This window comes from Tamandua tetradactyla, chromosome 3, assembly GCF_023851605.1.
Source record: "Tamandua tetradactyla isolate mTamTet1 chromosome 3, mTamTet1.pri, whole genome shotgun sequence".
Classification (NCBI taxonomy): Eukaryota; Metazoa; Chordata; class Mammalia; order Pilosa; family Myrmecophagidae; genus Tamandua; species Tamandua tetradactyla.
This window is the reverse complement of record NC_135329.1, coordinates 460,731-474,415: the sequence shown is the minus strand read 5'-3', so window position 1 is coordinate 474,415 and position 13,685 is coordinate 460,731.

The window sequence follows — 13,685 nt, the reverse complement described above, 5'->3', positions numbered from 1 at the left end:
TTTAGCACCTCCTCATTATAATTTTGAAATCTTTCCTGTATCTTGGTTATGAGACTTTATTCCTAATACCATTTTTGGAACTTCTCTTTTGTTTCTTTGTCTTTCTGGGAGTTTGTCAATTTACTAGTCATTGTAAATAAACAATTTTCTTGAGTCTTCATTATTTGCACTTTTAAATTAATTTCAGCTGCTTAAAAATTACTTCTTTCATTTCATTTTATTTGGTTTATTTTTCTCTCCCTTTTCTAACTCCTTTAGATGAATGCCTAGTGTGATATTTGTTCAGCCTCTCACTTTTATCATATTAAACATTTAAAGCTATAATTTTTTCTTAATATACTGCTTGGTTTATCTCACAAGCTTTATTATGATGTGTTTTAGTAATTCAGTTTTAAAAGTTTCCTAATTTCTATGCTTTTTTTTTCTTTAACCCATGGTTTATTTAGAAACTTCTTTGAAAGACAAAATGATATATTTTCTACTTATCTTTATATTACTTATTCTTGATTAAAGGTATTTTTGTCAGAGAACAGACTGTATGATTTCAATATTATAATTTTGGGGGGATGTATTTTAAGCCTTGTTTATGGTTAATTTTTATAAATGCTGTTTGGTAATATTATTTGTCCATTAGACAGTTACAAAAACTGTGTTTAAATCTAATATTCTTAGTTTTTTTTCTTGGTCAATGTCCCGGAATAATATATGCTGGTCATATAATCTCCAAATAATTTTCCCTTATATTCCTATCATTTTTGCTTAATATGTCTTGAAGTTATAGTATTATTTCATGCATAAAAATCTAAATTTGTTATATCCTCCCAGTGAAGTAAAATTTTATCATTCTGAAGTAGCCCTCTAATTCTATTAATACATTTTTACTCTATGGTATATTTGATAATAATATGACTATATCAGTTTCATATTCTATCATTTTCAGTCTTTTTACTTTTCACATTTCCTTTTAAAATCTTTGCACTTTAGGGTCTAATAATGTATGTCTTTGTAACTGGATGTAGTCCATTTGAATTCATTTCATTGCTGTTTTGAGTATATACAAACACATATTTCTAATGACTTATTTCCTGCATTCTATAATCAGATTTCTGGAATTTTTTTTTCTGTTTTATAGTTCTTTAGTGAATACTTTTTAATAGAACTAATTATTTTCTAATTCCATTTTTTTTCCTTCACTACATTCTTTGGACGACTATCTCTTCCCTTAATTTTTTATGTACTTATTTATTTTGGGGGGCATGGGCAGGCCCCAGAATCAATCCTGGGTCTCCAGCACGGCAGGCAAGAACTCTGCCACCGAGCCACGATTGTCTGCCCTCTGCCCTTAGTTTTTAACATGTATCATTGACTTATCACATCTGCATTTTGTCATTAACTTCACCGTCATTTTGAACAATACAAATCTAAAATGTTACTTTCAATCTTTCCTTCTAAACTGCTATCCAAAGTATTTTCAGTATTTTAGCTTTACTTTTGTTTTTTGATACCCCAAGTGGAATTATTTTTATTGTTATATACCACCCATGCTTGTTTAGACTACACGCATTTCTCATTTTCTTTACTGGTCATTCTTTCTTGACTATCAAACCTTCCTTCTGGGATTATTTCCTTTCATACTTTAAAAGTTCCCTTATGGGCTACCATTTAGAGGTAATATCTTATAAAAACATTGAAAATGTTTTAATTTTACCCTAATTTTTGAAAAATAGTTTTTCTTGGTATAAAATTTCTATTTTATCAGTTACTATTTAAGCGTGTTAATAATTGTATATGTGTTTTCTCACATCACATTTTTATATCTACAAAATATCAATAAATTCTCTTCGAATTATTTAAGACACCATAATTTGGAAGCAGAGAGCCACCAGATTCAAATAGTGATTTCAATTTCAAAGATACCAAGCTGCAAGTACAACGTGGAGTTCTTTTCTGTATTACAATGGGAAACTGTCATGATGTGAAAGAGTACCGTAAACAATTATCTTGTAAGGAGGAAAAATCAAATTCTCAAACTGGGCTTAAAGTTGCTTTTCAGTTACTAATTCAGTCATTCCTTCTGCATTTATTGACAGCCCATTAGGCTTGGAATTCCATGAAAAGGCTAAATATACAGAAACACAAAGTTCAGAACGTGAACCCTGTGGTGGCAAGGATGGGGAAATAATAATTTTGCTATTATGTAAGTACTAAAATCATCCTATTCTACCCTTTTTAATTTCTAGAAATAATCATAAAACTAGTGCCTACAGAGACAGACTCATTTTGAATGTAACTAGCAGCGCAGGATTCTACAGAAACAAGGAAGCACGTGTGTGTGTGTGTGCATGCACTCACGCGTGTGTATGTGTGCATGCACTCGTGTGTGCGTGCGTGTGTGTATGTGTGCACACACTCGTGTGAGTGTGCACGCATTTGCGTGTGTGTGTGTGTGTGTGTAAGGCATTCTTGTCCATGCAGCTGTGATCTAAACTGATGGTTTGGGGGGCTGGAGCCCACAGCTAGCAGGTCCTGCCACCGCCATCATCACCCCCTCCCAGCACCCGCTGCCCGTGGCCCCGCTGCCCACGAGAAACCTGGGGGTCAGGCTCAACGAAGAAGTGGGGCCGGCCACACCGAGAGGTTTATAAAAGAGCCCTGGCGACAGAGGAAATGAAAACCATCGCTGTGAAAAGGCTGACGGTTTATGCAGTCGCTAGCACAGCTTTCACTCTGTGTCACAATATTCAACGCTTTCCTCCACTCACGCATCGCTCTGTGTCTGCACACTGATATTTTTTAACCCATCAATTATTTAAGGAAAAGGGAAACATTTTTAATAATATGTCAAAAATGAAGACTTTTGGAGAAGATACTCAACTCAGAGAGAATCCAAGGGAAAATGCTGGCAGAAAGGAACCTGCCTTTCACCGGCCTCCTGGGAGCTCTGCACCGGTCTCAGGAGCTGAGAGCCCCTGCTGTGCTGGGCACCCAAGGTGTGGGCTCCCAGCCACGGGCTCAGCCGAGGACTGCCTGGAGGGTGACAAGGGCCCTGCTAACCAACGCGCTGGTCAGTGAAATCGGGACTGCCCAGGCCAACCAGGACGCGAGGGCTTCAAGGCTAGTCTGACGCTGGAGAGATAAGACGCCTGATGACAGGGTTTGAATGGCCGTGTCCTGAGAGTGAGGACAGGGGTGTCAGAAGGGCATTCAGGGCTGTCTTTCCGGAGAGCAGCACACACGGCTGGAGCACCCGCCGCCCGTCGTCCGTGGGGACAAGCAGGCCCTGCAGCGCTCATGCGTTCTTGGAACCTTCCACGGGCAGTGACTGCAGACAGGCCAGGGGCTGGGATGTGTCCACACAGGACGATACAGACACTCAAGGCCGGGAGGGCCCTGTCTAAAACTGCTTATTGTGTGGCCTGGGCAGTCACCACCGTGGGCTCCGGACACGGAGATGAAGAGGTGGTTTCTCCCCAGAGGCCTCTGTCTGCAGGTGGAGCAGGCGGCTGAGCGCCTGCTGTCTCCAAGCAAGGCTGCAGAACCTGCTTTAGGAGAGGGGCTGACGGGTACCGTCGCGGTTACCTGCTTTTGGGGACTTGCACTTTTTACTGACCAGGAGTACAAAAGTACTGATACGTGCAATTCCACGGCTGCACTGCCTGGCCACAGCAGTGCCCCCACAGCCCCGCAGCTGTGCGTTCTCTTCTACTGAACGTAATAATTCCATTTCTTTCAAAGCCAAGGGACTATTTTGTTTGTTTGTTTTTGGCACACAAGATAGGGCAGAGGGACTCGGTTCTCAGCACACACCTGAGTGGGGCACAACTTGTAAGCAGCGTGCTCTGTCACCAGGGCTTATCGTCCCGACCAAGACCACGGAAGAAGGAAGGGCCCCTGGGCCTCAGAACCACGAGCGCGGGCCGCAGCAGGCTCCTTACAGAACTTCCACTGCCAGCCACTTCAACCCGATTTCCCAGCAGTGGGAATTAAGTAACTTGACAAGATCTAGGACCTGAATTTTGGCCCTTTAGACACGCTGCCTGCAATGCTACCCCCACTTCCTCCTCTGACGGTCCCTGCTTTGATGTCAAATAACAATTGAGTTTAAAATTACTACATATCTACCCCCTCCAGGCCCTCCATCCCCGTTAGCCTCTTCTTGTGTGCCTTTTCTCCCCGTAACATTTATCAACTTCTAACACACTGGATCATTTGTTTATTTGCTTGTTTTGACATGGGCAGGCACCAGGAATCAAACCCGGGTCTCCAGCATGGCAGGTGAGAACTCTGCCACTGAGCCACCATGGCCCACCCTATATCATTTATTTATTTTTGTATCTATTACTGTATTAGGTTTTCCAAGGACATGAAACTGATTGGATTTACAAGATTTATGAAAGAAATTGACTTATGTAACCGTGGGGATTGGCAAGTTCGAATTCTGTAGGGCAGGTCGCACATTAGCAGCTCTGATGAAGGTTTCGACGAATTCCCCAGGAGAGAACTCTCCTTCCCAGGCAGACATCTTCAGCTGTCCTGTAAGGCCTTCAGCTAACTGCATGAGGCTTTTCTCATTTCTACCCCATCTCCTCTGTGGATTCGAGATGCCATCAGCCATGGACGATGACTAGATCCAGTTAATCAGTTCATTGTTTTGAAAACTGTTAAAGAAAAATGGGAAGGAGTAAACCCCCCCCCCATGTTTTCTACAGAACCTACACCAACACATAACCAAACAGTAGGTGAAGGGAAGTTTCCTTTTCTAGTTTCTCCAGCTAATGCAGGAAGGGCCAAAAGGGAAGTTTCCTTTTCTAGTTTCTCCAGCTAATGCAGGAAGGGCCAATGGCTTTAATTAGGGGAGCTGAGGAATTGCTTATCGATACTGCTGATGCGATGCAGTGATTGCGTGCCCCCTGGTAGAAGAGGTGACCACTGTCTAATCTACGGTGTCATCCTACAAGAGCGTGGATAATGAGTCTGAAGAAGTCTTTGAATCCAAGTGCCAACTTGCAAGAAAATCAGGGAAGAGAGCAGCGTGCTCAGCTATTCATGGGCTGAGAGCAATCAGCAAACCTGGACAGATAAAACTCTACAGATTAAATGACTTGTTCATTCCAAGTTTTCAAGGTGAAAGAAGAGAGGGAAAGAGATAGAAGAGGAACCTGTACATTGAGAGACATTTAAAGATGTGGCATCCAATCATGTGGCTCTTAATTAAATTCATTTGCAAGCAAACTGTCAAATAGATGCATTTTATTTGTGAGACAATTGGAAATTTGAACTTTGGTAGCTATTTGATGTTAAGAAACTATTAATGTTTTAAAGTGTTAAAATGACTTTGTGGCTCTGTTTCATTGTCATCCAATTATTTTACTGATGCAGTCTAAGATATTTAGCATATCTGCATAGGATGATAGCCTATCTGGGATTTGCTTCACGCTAATAAAGGGAGGGGAGGAGTGGGTGATAATTGTCGAGGTGAGTGGTAATTGTCACCAGGCGTTCCACAGCAGAGTGAGACCTGCTGTCTACTTTTTACATGCTTATACTTTTCCAGAAAAAAAATATTATGAAAAGCAAACAAGTTGTTCAAGAGTTGTTCAATCGCTGAGTTGAAATGGTACTGAAAAAATTCTTCCAACTGTTTTGAAGACTTGGCACTTCACTTGAGTAGAAAATCTGGGAATCTGCCCTCAAAGACCTCTCACTTATTTCTAGGATAAAGAAATAACTCTGATGATAACAGTCTGAGACTGCCCAGGAAATGTCATGATTTATATGCAGTTTACACTCTTTATTTTTATGGTTGAGAAAGCCTCTGAATATATTCTTGTGTTAAGAATATTTGCAACAAATCTCAGCTGGTTAGAATCCTAAATTGGACAAAATTTATTCTGCAAGCTTGCAGTGATTTTGTGAAGGCTGGGGTATGAAAAATGACATGGCGGGGCATACTCCAAACCATGCTCTCATTGTATTTACATTTAGAAGCCAAACCCGGTGCAGGGAAGCGGGTTTTGGACTGAGCGGAGAGAACCAGATGGTCAGGGTGGAGCCTGGGCTGCTGTTGGCCAGGCCCACTGCTGGGTGCCCAGGCAGAGCAGAAAGGGCTGCGCAGGTCTCTCCCACCCTCTCAGGCCTGTGCTCCTGGAGTTCTCACTCTCACCAATTTTCTGCATAAATCACATCATAATTTTTCCTCTTATATATTAAGAGGAAGAAAAATGGTAATTTCTCCAAAGATGTGCCTCGTGTTCCGCCTCCCCATGGAATGCCGCCACCAGCACGTGACGTGGATGTAAAGCCCCAGGGGCCGCGGGACAAGGCGGGGTCCCCGAGAACACCAGGACCAGTCCCGACCTTGGGGTGGACATGGTGTGGGAGGAGGGCACGGCGGTGGGCATGGGAGGTTGTGGAGGTAGCAAGGTGGGGCCGGGCCGACCGAGCTGCCCCTGGGCCCGCACCCTGACCTGTGGCTCGGTGACCCCAGCCCGTGCACCCGCCCATTGGGGTGCTGCCTGCCCCTCCGCCCTCGAGTTCCAGTGATCAGCAGCGGCCCTTGGGATCCTGCTGCTTTCAGCTCCAAGAGCAAAGTAAGCCTGGCCCCTTGCCCTCCCTGCCCAGCCCAGCTCGGTGCCCTGCGAAGACGACACAGCCTCTCTGTGCCCTGGACCTCTGTGTCTCTAAGGGAAGTTAGGGGGTCCCTATTTATGAAGTAGAGTTTCATTCTTAATTTTCAAGGAGCGGGAGCACTGCGTTTTTGTGAAAAGCTCAATCCTAAAGAGAGACAGGGAGATGTTAATGGCTACTTTTGCCAGAGTCTCTGAATAAACAAAGGCACAGCGTTGGGAACAAAATTAATCTTAGCGCAAATTAATCCACGGCCAAGAGCCGTCTGCTGACGTTTTGGGCATAGGCAACCGGCAGACTTGGGAAAACTGAGCCCCTTGGCATTCTTTTGTCAAACATGCCCGACACGCTTTTCAGTTGGGGGACTCTCCTCTGAGCCCCCTCTTGGGTGCCACGGTTGGAACCGAGTACTGGCAGATGATTCTCCGGAAATGGGCTGTTGGCAGGCGCTTGCTGAGGGGAGTTCTGCTTGTGTGGACAGCACATGCTCTGGCCCTGCCTGTTGCAGTCCTGGGTCCCCAGTTTTTCAGGGAGTTGACCTGGAAGCGAGTTGCTCACCTGCCTGTGCCTGTCTCCTCGACTGTGAAAAGGACCCACTGACGCCATTCACACCACAGGGCTCCACAGGCCACAGTGAGAACCAAGGGTGATGACACGTGGGCCTTTAGAACTGTGCTTCAGACACAACTAGCAGTCAGCGTGAGCAGTGTTTACACACCGAGTCGTACTGGCCTGTCCACACAAGCCTTTACCAACAGGCCTCTCTTGATTACTTTCTTCGACGTTTCTCTTGTGCCATGGAAAGACTGACTGGTTTAGAAGCTGACAACTCTGGCTTCGTTTACTAACCACGGGACTTGAGCAGGATCTGAAATTCCCTTACGTCTTTACCCTGAGTCTATAACGTGGGGAACGTAACATCTGTGACCGCTGCGTGAGAACGTGGAGCCAGGGTCCAGGTCCGGAGAGGAAGCCTTCAGGAAGCCACCGGGGGCCTGGTCCTGTCTCCCGCTCCCGCCGTGTCCATGCCCACTCACCGCCCTCTACCGCTGCCCAGCACACTTGTTCAGCAGGCAAGGGTTATGTTTGTCTTCTTAGTTCCTCATGGGCTTCTTGAGGCATGGGCCACGCCTCATTCCTCTGAGTAACTCATCAGGACCAGCAAAGGGCAAGAAACTGATTCATCATTGCATTTATCAGTCAGCAGATACTTATCGTGTGGCCACAATGCGCTAGGCGCGACCCAGGGGAGACGGCAGCTCCATCCATCCAGGCAGGCAGAGCGCCTGCTTCCAGGGGCTCTGTCTTAAGAAAGAAACGGATATTAAATCATCCATCAATGCTGTTTGAGATATCACTTTAAAAGTTTACTCCAGAAACAATTTTGAGGGAACACTCAATCATAAGCTTTTAAAAAAATACCTATGGGTTCAATTGCTTAGCATTTCCAGATTGATTAAAGATACTCAAATGGGCAGGGATGGGTTTAATGAGAGGAACTCACTGGAAGGCTGCACGTCGCCCTCCTAAGAAACACGGGGCCACTTCTCAAGCTGACAGGCTGCCGCCCCAGCAGGGCTCAGTCTGGCGTCACAGAACGCTTCTGCTTCTTCCCGTGAATCGCCTCACAGGCCGCACTAGAGAACACCTCCTGCGTGTCAGCTCCCAGGAAAATGCAGCGTTTGGCTGAGGAGCTGCAGGGCAGGACAGGCTGACAGGGTGACACAATCGATGTGGCCACTGAGTGCATTGACCTCCTGACCCAGGCGGCCAGGACTGCATGGCAGGTGAGCAGGGGTCCAAGTACATACACCAAGAACCTTTGCACCAAAATAAAAAGGAAGATGATTGAAACTCTGCAAAAGTCATCCATGCCCAAATTGAATTCTGCCAGAAAGCCTGAAGTAAATCCACCGTCACACGAGCTCTGTCGTACCTTTCCTCCTGGACTGAAGCTGTTGGGAAACGGCGTTCACTGTCGCCATTCTGCACCTCGAGAGGGACTGGACTTAAGGAAATGTAGGCCAGGCTTTGGGAGACGCTGCTCCAAAACACTGGGGGCTTTACCGGAGTCATAATAACGGAACCACACGTCCTTTGGTGTCTGACCTAATTCACTCAGCATTATGTCCTCAAGGTTCATCCATGTTGTCATGTGTTTCCGGACATCATTTTGTCTAAATGCTGCATAACAGCCCATTATATGCGTATACCACATTTTGTTTATCCACTCATCTCCTGATGGGCACCTGGATTGTTTCTATCTTTTGGCAATTGTGAATAGTGCTGCTATAAGCATCGGTGTGCAAATGTCTGTTCATGTCACTGCCCTCAACTCTTCTAGGTCTATACTGAGTACTGGTACTGCCTGATTATAAGGCAACTCAATATTTAGTTTTATGAGGAATCGCTAAATGACTTCCACAGCGGCTGAACCATTATACTTTTCCATCAACTGTGAGTAAGTGTTCCAATTTCTCTGCATCCTTGCCAACTTTTACAGTTTCCCATTCATTTAATAGCAGCCATTCTTATAGGTGTGCAGTGATATCTCATTATTGTCTTAATTTGCATTCTTTCATACCCAATGATGATGAGCAGCTCTTCCTGTGCTTTTTCTTTTTTTTTTTTTGCATGGGGAGGCACTGAGAATCGAGCCTGGGTCTCCGGTGTGGCAGGCAAGAACTCTGCCTACTGAGCCACCGTGGCTCTCCCTCTTCCTGTGCTTTTTAGCCATCTGTATTTGCTCTTCAGGAAAGTGCCTATTCATTTTCTCTGCCCATTTTATAATTGGGTTGTTTGTTCTTTTGTTGGTGAGTTGTATAATTTCTTTATGTACACAGGATATCAAGCCTTTATCTGATAAGTGGCTTCCTAATATTTCCTCCCATTGAGTTGACTTCTCTTCACCTTTTTAACAAAGTCCTTTGAGGCACCAAAGCTCTTGATCTTAAGAAGTTCCCATTTGTCTATTTTTTCTTTCACAGCTTGTGCTTTAGGTGTAAAGTTTAAGAAGCTACCTCCTGTTATTAGATCTTGAAGATGTTTCCCTACTTTTTTTTCCCTAGAAGTTTAATGGTATTTGTTCCTTACATTTAGGTCTTTGATCCATTTTGAATTAATTTTTTATATAGGGTGTGAGGTAGGGGTCCTCTTTCATTCTTTTGGCAATTGAAATCCAATTCTACCCTACCCATTTATTAAAAAGACTATTCTGTCCCAATTCAGTGAATTTGGAGGACTTAAGACAGATCAGATGTCCATAAATTTAGTGGTCAATCGCTGCGCTATCAATTCTGTGCCACTGGTCAGTACTTCTGTCTTTGTGCCAGCACCATGCTGTTTAGACCACTATGGCTTTAGAGTAAGCTTTAAAGTCAGAAGTGATTGATCTCTCAGTTCACTCTTCTTTTTTTAGGATATCTTTAGCTATTCAGGGTCTCTTTCCTGTCCATAAAATTTGATGAGCTTTTCCATTCTTAAAAGTAGGTTTTGGGATTTTTATTGGCACATTGAATCTATAGATCAGTTTGGGTAGAATTGATACTTTGACAATATTCAACCTCCTATCCATGAGCATGGAATATCATTCCATCTATTTAAGTTATTTTTAATTTCTTTTAGCAATTTTTTATAATTTTCCTTACGTAAGTCCTTGGCATCCCTGGTTAGGCTTGTTCTTAGATGCCTGGTTCTTCTGGTTGCTGTTCCGAATGGAATTTTTCTTTAGTTGTCACCCCAGATAGGTCATTGCTTGTGCACAGAAACATCCCTGAGTTTTGTGCCTTCATCTTGTATCCTGCCACTTTGCTGAATTTGTTTATTTGCTCAAGTAGCTTTGCTGTAGATTTCTCAGGGTTTTCTAAGTATAGGATCATGTCCTCTGCAAATAATGAAAGTTTTACTTCTTCCTTTCTTATTTGGTTGCCTTTTCTTTCTTTCTCCTTTCTAATTGCCCCAGTTAGTACTTCTAATACAATGTTGGAGAATAGTGGTGACAGTGGGCATCCTTGTCTCATCCCCGATCTCAAGGGGATGCTTTCAATTCCTCACCCTTAAGTATGATGCTGGCTATGGGTTTTTCATATATGCTCTTTATGATATTGAGAAAGCCTCCTTTGATTCCTGACTTTTGAAGTGTTTTTGTCAGGAAAGGATGGTGGATTTTGTCAAATGCTTTTTCAGCATCAATCGATATGGTCATGTGATTTTTCCCTTTCGATCAATGTATTACATTGATTGATTTTCTTATGTTGAACCAACCTTGCATTCCTGGTATGAATCTTTTGATTGTGAAGTATAATTATTTTAATGTGAAGTTGGATATTATTTGTTAAGAATTCTTGCATTTATGTTCATTAGGGAAATTGAAAATATAGAAAATCTGTAGTTTTCTTTTCTCGTATTTATTTGATTTTGGTATTAAAATGATTTTAGCTTCATAAAATGAGTTAGGTAGCATTCTTTTTCTTCAATTTCTTGGAAGAATTTGAGCAGGATTGGCATTAGTTCTTTCTGAAATGTTTGATAACATTCTCCTATGAAGCCATCTGGTCCTGGTTTTTTTTTTTTTTTTTTGTGGGAAGATTTTTGATGACTAATTGGATCTCTTTACTTGTAATTCGTTTGTTGATATCTTCTATTTCTTCTCAAGTCAGTATAGGTAATTCATGTGTCTCTAGGAATTGTCCATTTCATCTAAATTGCCTAGTTTTGCTCATTCTTGTTTTTTAATATAGGCCTTCCCAAGTAAGAAAGAACCTTATTTAAGAGTTAGCTACCTTTCCTCTGAAGACCTATACATTAACTGAATAAATCCCCTTTTATTGAAAGCCAGTCCATCTCTGGTGTGTTGCATTCCAGCAGCTAGCAAACTAGAACATGTTGTATTCTCATTATTATTTGTCTCCACATATTTACCCATTTCTCTAGTAATTTCTTCCCTGTCCCACTGATTTGTGTTTAAGAGTGTGTTGTTTAATCTCCATATATGTGTGAAATTTCTGGCTCTGGTGGTTATTAAAATCCAGCTTTATTCTGTTGTGATCAGGGAAAGTGCCTTGGATAATTTCAATCTCATTAAATTTATAAAGACTCAGTTTGTGTCCCAGCATATGATCTATCCTGGAGAACCTTCAACGTGCACTAGAGAAGATGTATATCCTGGTGTTTTGGGGTGTAACAATCTGTAAATGTCTATTAGATCTAACTCATTTATTCCATTGCTAAGGTTCTCTATTTTCTTGTTGATCCTCTGTGTGGTTGTTCTGTCTACAGTAGAGAGTGGTGTATTGAAGTCTCCCACTATTACTGTTGATAGTCTATAGCTCTCTTCAGTTTTTGCAATGTGTGCCTCACGTACTTTGGAGCTCCTTGTTTGGGAGCATAGACATTTATGAGTATTATTTCTTTCTGGTGAATTGTCCCTTTTATTAATATGTAGTGTCCTTCTTTGCCTCTTATGATGTCTTTACATTTAAAGTCTGTTTTGTCTGATATTGGTATAGCTACTCCTGCTTTCTTTTGGTTACAGCTTGCATAGAAGATCTTTTCCCATCCTTTCACTTTCAATCTAACTGTGTCCTCAAGTTTAAGATGCATCTCTTCTAAGCTGCATAATAATGGATTATGTGTTTTGATCTATTCTGTCAGTCTATATCTTTTAATTGGTGAATTTAGTCCACTAACATTCAAAGTAATTACTCTAAAAGTGGTTCTTGACTCTACCATCTTGTCCTTTAGTTTTATTTGTCCAATCTGTATATTATTTTCTTTCTCTCTCTCTCTTTTCCTTTAAATTACCTTTACTCATATTCCGTTCTGGCCCTCCTCCAGACCTCCCTCTCCTGTCTTTCATTATCAGCTGACAGAGCTCCCTTTAGAATTTCTTATAGGGCTGGTCTCTTGTGACTAGTTCTCTCAATCTTTCATTTTCTTTGAAGATTTTAATCTCTCCCTCAGATTTGAAGGATAACTTGGCTGGATAAAGAATCCTTGGTTGGGGCGGGCCGCGGTGGCTCAGCGGGCAAGAGTGCTTGCCTGCTATGCCGGAGGACCTCGGTTCGATTCCCGGCCCCAGCCCATGTAAAAACCAAACAAACAAACAAAATATAATAAAAACAAGAAAATGTTTAAAGATGTTTCCCTTTCTTCCTCCCTTCCTTCCTTCTATCCTTCCTTCCTTCTCTGTCTTTCCTTTTAAAAAAAAAAAAAAAAAGAATCCTTGGTTGAAAGCCTTTCTAATTCATGATCTTAAATATATCATACCACTACCTACTTGCTTCCATGGTGCCTGTTGAGTGGTGTAAAGTCAGTCTTAGGTGTTTTCCCTTGTGTGAGGTATGTTGCTTTTCTTGTGCTGTGTTCAGGACTTTTTACTTCTTTTCAACACCTGACAGTCTGTTTAGTGTGTCTTGGAGTAGCAAGACATGCTTGGAATTTTTCTATTTGGAGTTTGCTGGGCCTCTTTGATTTGCATGTTCATGCCTTTTACAAGTGTTGGGAAGTTTTCTCTAATTATATCTTCAATTAACTTTCCCAGTAACTTCACTCTTCTCTTCTCCTTCTGGCACACCAAGAATTCTTATATTTTGTGTGCCTCTTGATGTCCATCATTTCCCTAAGATCCAGCTGTATCTTTTCCATCTTTCTTGCCATTTGTTCTTTAGTGCTCTCCAGTTCTGTTGTTCTATCTTCTCGCTCCCTTATTCTTCCTTCTCCTTCTTTGAATCTGCTATCATGTGTTTCCAGTATATTTTTAACTTGGTCTACTGCATCTTTCATTTCTGTGAGATCTGCCATTTTTAAATTTAACCTCCTAAATTATTCTTTATGCTCTTCTAGTGTCTTCCTGATATTCTTTGTTTCTTTATAAATGTCCTTGAGTAGTTGTTTCATATCCTGCATCCCCTCGGGAATTTTGATTTTGTCATTTGGCTGTGCCATTTCTGCTTGCATGTCCATGTGGTTCGTGATTTTCTGTTGTGTTAGGGGCATTTCATTATCTTAATATGGTTATTTTGCAAGTTGTTTTCCTTCATTTTTTTAAAGTTTTGTAT